The sequence below is a fragment of the Canis aureus genome, unplaced genomic scaffold (genome assembly GCF_053574225.1).
Source record: "Canis aureus isolate CA01 unplaced genomic scaffold, VMU_Caureus_v.1.0 ptg000408l_RagTag, whole genome shotgun sequence".
NCBI lineage: Eukaryota > Metazoa > Chordata > Mammalia > Carnivora > Canidae > Canis > Canis aureus.
This window is the reverse complement of record NW_027554603.1, coordinates 5435-10868: the sequence shown is the minus strand read 5'-3', so window position 1 is coordinate 10868 and position 5434 is coordinate 5435.

Below are 5434 nucleotides of genomic sequence, written 5' to 3'. Positions count from 1 at the left end.
ATAAGGGGTAGAAGTCATGTTGTAAGTGCTAGTAGCGGTGCTGATAGGGAGTCAGAGAAAAATATTAAGGAGGGGTTCAATGTATTATCATTTGGTTGATTCAGGTAGAATAAGCTGATTAAGCTGATTAGCAAACCATATGTTGTCGTGTTAATTCAGATTATGTTAGGCTTTGATACTCATGTAAGGGGGATCAGTATGATAGTGGGGATGATAATTTTTAGCATTGTAAGAGGTTTAGGTTTTGTACGTAATCAGTCCCGTAGGTGTTAGATACTATAACTAGTAGAGATAGTCCTAATGCTGCTTCGCAGGCAGCAAATACTAGTAGTACGATTGGTATCATGCTGGCTAATGTAAGGTGGTTGTTGAGAATAGTTACAGATATTATTACAAATAGTGATAATATTATGCCCTCTAAGCATAGTAGCGATGATATTAGGTGTGATCGATAAACAAGTATACCTATTAGAGAAAGAATGAATGCCAGAAAGATATTAATATATACTATGGACATATGATAATTATGAGATAAATCATAATCTAATGAGTCGAAATCATTTGTTTTGGCTTAAACTAATTATCATATTCGGTTCATTCTAGCCCCTTTTCGGTTCATTCGTACGCTAGGCTTGCAGCTAGGAGGGAGATTAGTAGGAGTGCTATGATAAGTATTGTTGTCAACTTGTTGGTTTGTGACGCTCAGGGAAGTGGGAGTAGGAGTGCGATTTCTAGGTCGAAAAGCAGGAATGTGATGGCAACTAGGAAGAATTTTATAGAGAAAGGTAGGCGAGCAGATCCCATGGGGTCAAAACCACATTCGTAGGGGCTTGTCTTGTCTGTATAAATATTTAGTTGGGGAAGTCAGAATGCGATTAGTACAAGTAAGGACGCTAGGGTTACATTAGTTATCAAGGTTAGTATTACGTTTATTACTTCTTTCCAGGTTGATCTGGAGCTAACTGATTGGAAGTCAATTGTACTAGTTATACTAAAGAAATAGGATCCTCATCAATAAATAGATACATATAAGAATAGTCAGACTACATCAACAAAGTGTCAATATCATGCAGCGGCTTCAAATCCGAAGTGGTGGTTTGATGTGAAGTGGTAGTATAGTTGTCGGAGAAAGCACACGATAAGGAATGTGGAGCCAATAATTACATGTAGTCCGTGAAACCCAGTAGCTATAAAAAAGGTAGATCCGTACACTCCGTCGGAGATTGTAAAAGATGTCTCGTAGTATTCGGAGGCCTGTAATAGTGTAAAATATACGCCTAAGGAGATTGTAATAAATAGGCCTTGAAGTATGTGTTTACGATTGCCTTCTATTAAACTATGATGGGCTCAAGTAATAGATACTCCGGAGGCTAGGAGGACTGAGGTGTTGAGTAGAGGAACTTCTAGTGGGTTAAGAGGAATAATGCCGGTGGGAGGTCAGCAACCTCCAAGTTCAGGAGTAGGGGCTAGGCTGGAATGGTAAAAGGCTCAAAAGAAGCCTGCAAAGAAAAATACTTCTGATACAATAAAAAGAACTATTCCGTACCGTAGTCCTTTTTGTACAATAGGGGTGTGATGTCCTTGGAATGTGCCTTCTCGGATCACATCTCGTCATCACTGGTATATGGTTAGCAGGTTGGTTGTGAATCCTAATGTAAGTAGGGATATTGAGTTATAGTGAAATCATATGATAAGACCCGATGTTATAAGAAGGGCAGAAAGGGCTCCTGTTAGCGGTCATGGGCTTGGGTTAACTATATGGTAAGCGTGAGTTTGGTGGGTCATTAGGTGTTGTCATGTAAGTATAGACTTACTAGTAAGGTAAAGACATAGGCTTGAATTAAGGCAACAGCAAACTCTAGAATCGTAAATAGAATTAAAATAATAAAAGTGATGAAAGCTGTGGTCGCGCTAATATTAATAAGAGCTAAGGTAGCCCCTCCAATCAAATGGATTAGGAGGTGTCCTGCAGTAATATTGGCGGTTAATCGAACGGCTAGAGCTATGGGTTGAATGAATAGACTAATAGTTTCGATGATTACTAGTATTGGAATTAGGGGAAGAGGGGTGCCTTGGGGTAGAAAGTGTGCCAAGGATGCTTTGGTCTTATAGCGGAAACCGGTAATTACTGTCCCTGCTCATAGGGGGATTGCTATTCCGAGGTTTATAGAGAGTTGTGTCGTGGGCGTAAATGAGTGGGGTAGTAGTCCAAGTAGGTTAGTTGAACCAATGAATAGAATTAGTGATATAAGTATGAGAGCTCAGGTTCGTCCCTTTTGATTATGAATTGCTAGTATTTGTTTTGATGTTAATTGAATTAATCATTGCTGAATGGAGATTAACCGATTATTGATTAGGCGATTGGGTGCTGGGAATAAAATGGAAGGGAATATGACGATCAGTACTACAATAGGGAGACCTATTATTGAGGGGGCAGCGAAAGAGGCGAATAAATTTTCGTTCATTTGTTTTCTCAAGGATTATGTTGACTAGTGATTTTAGTAGACTTGGTTATTGGGTTTTCCGGGTAGTGGTGATTTGAAATTTTTAGTTGGAATAGAATGAAGAGGGTGAGAAATATTGAAAAGATTATAATAAATCAGGTGGATGTGTCTAGCTGTGGCATTTCATTAAGGGGAGGTTAAAACTCCCAGTCTTTAACTTAAAAGGTTAATGCTTTATAGCTTCTTAATGAGTAAGTCTAGTCTAGGTTATACTATTAAGGCAGATCAGGTTTCAAAATAAGATAGGGGGACTATTTCAAGAACAATGGGTATAAAGCTATGGTTAGATCCGCAGATTTCAGAGCACTGGCCATAATACAGTCCCGGTCGTATGGCTATAAGGGTGGTTTGGTTTAGTCGTCCTGGAATAGCGTCAGTTTTTAGACCTAGTGATGGAACAGCTCATGAATGCAAAACGTCTTCTGAAGAAATAAGTATTCGGATGGTTATTTCTATTGGGAGGACAACTCGGTTGTCTACTTCTAATAGTCGGAGTTCTCCTGGCTTTAATTCTTGTGTTGGGATTATGTAGGAGTCAAAGTTTAAGTCTTCATAATCAGTATATTCATAGCTTCAGTATCATTGGTGGCCTATTGTTTTACGGTTAAAGAGGGGTTATTGATTTCGTCTATTATATAAAGGATTCGGAGGGAAGGTAGAGCGATTAGGATTAGGATAATGGCGGGTAGGATAGTTCATACTGTTTCTACTTCCTGTGCGTCTATTGTGCTTGTATGAGTTAATTTTGTAGTCAATATTAGGGAAATGATGTAGAGAACTAAAGAACTGATTAAGAATACAATTATTAGTGTATGGTCATGAAAATGAAGTAGCTCCTCTATAATAGGGGAGGTTGCGTCCTGTAATCCGAGTTGAAATGGGTACGCCATAGAGGTATATAGGGGTTTCACCTATAATTTAACCTTGACAAAGTTATGTAATATTTTACTAATACCTCCTGATTGAGAAAGACATAGTGGTTATGACATTGGCTTGAAACCAATTTTAGGGGGTTCGATTCCTTCCTTTCTTATTTTTGGATTACATATGTAGGTTCTTCGAACGTGTGATATGGAGGGGGACATCCATGTAGTCATTCAATATTAGTTGTAGTAAGTTCTACTATAGCAACTTCTCGTTTGGATGCAAAGGCCTCTCAGATTATAAAAATTATAAGCATCACCGCTGTAAGCGAGATAAACGATCCTATAGAGGAGACGGTATTTCAGGTGGTATATGCATCTGGATAGTCAGAGTACCGACGAGGTATTCCGGATAAACCTAGGAAATGCTGAGGGAAGAAAGTTATATTTACTCCCACAAATATAATTGTAAAGTGAATCTTTGCTCAAGTATCGTTAAGAGTATAACCTGAGAATAAGGGGAATCAGTGGGCAAATCCTCCCATAATGGCAAAAACTGCTCCCATTGAGAGCACATAGTGAAAATGAGCTACAACATAATACGTATCATGAAGAACGATGTCTAAGGACGAATTAGCTAGGACAATGCCTGTTAGCCCGCCTACTGTGAATAAGAAAATAAACCCTAAAGCTCATAGCATAGCTGGAGATCATTTAATATTGCCTCCGTGAAGTGTTGCCAGTCAACTAAATACTTTTACTCCTGTTGGAATAGCGATAATTATAGTGGCGGATGTGAAGTATGCTCGTGTGTCTACGTCTATTCCTACAGTAAACATATGGTGAGCTCATACGATAAAGCCTAAAAACCCAATAGATATTATTGCCCATACTATTCCTATATAGCCGAAAGGCTCTTTTTTCCCTGAGTAGTAAGTGACAATGTGAGAAATTATTCCGAACCCTGGCAGGATAAGAATGTAAACTTCAGGATGTCCGAAGAATCAGAATAAGTGTTGATATAGGATAGGGTCTCCTCCTCCAGCGGGATCGAAAAATGTCGTATTAAGATTACGGTCTGTTAAAAGTATTGTAATTCCAGCAGCCAGTACAGGCAGGGATAGTAGGAGTAGAACTGCTGTAATTAGTACTGATCATACAAATAGGGGGGTTTGATACTGGGATATTGCAGGGGGTTTTATGTTGATAATAGTAGTAATGAAATTAATTGCCCCTAAAATAGAAGAGACTCCGGCTAAATGTAAGGAGAAAATTGTAAGATCAACGGATGCTCCTGCATGGGCCAGATTGCCAGCCAGTGGGGGGTAAACGGTCCACCCCGTTCCTGCACCTGCTTCTACCATAGAAGATGCTAATAGTAGAAGAAAAGATGGAGGAAGAAGTCAGAAGCTCATGTTATTTATTCGGGGGAATGCCATGTCCGGAGCACCAATTATTAATGGCACTAGTCAGTTTCCAAAGCCCCCAATTATAATGGGCATGACTATGAAGAAGATTATTACGAAAGCATGGGCGGTTACGACGACGTTATAAATTTGATCGTCGCCTAGTAAAGTACCGGGCTGACCTAGTTCGGCTCGGATGAGGAGGCTCAAGGCAGTGCCTACTATGCCGGCTCATGCTCCAAATAGTAAGTATAAAGTACCAATATCTTTGTGATTAGTAGAGAACAGTCATCGGTTAATGAACATAGGTAAAATGGCTGATAAAAGCATTAGACTGTAAATCTAAAAATAGAGGTTTAAGTCCTCTTTTTGCCAAGCTCTGTGGTGAATTTTCATATTGAATTGCAAATTCAAAGAAGCAGCCTAGACGCCGCCGGGGCTTCTCCCGCCTTTTTTTTCTACGCGGCGGGAGAAGGTAGATTGAAGCCAGTTACTAGGGTATTTAGCTGTTAACTAAAATTTCGTGAGGTAGAAGCTCACCAATCTAGGGAGGGCTTAGCTTAATTAAAGTGTTTGATTTGCATTCAATTGATGTAAGATAGATTCTTGCAGCCCTTAGAGGTGATTTGGTCAGGGGTTAAGTGTATAGCACTTGCTTAGA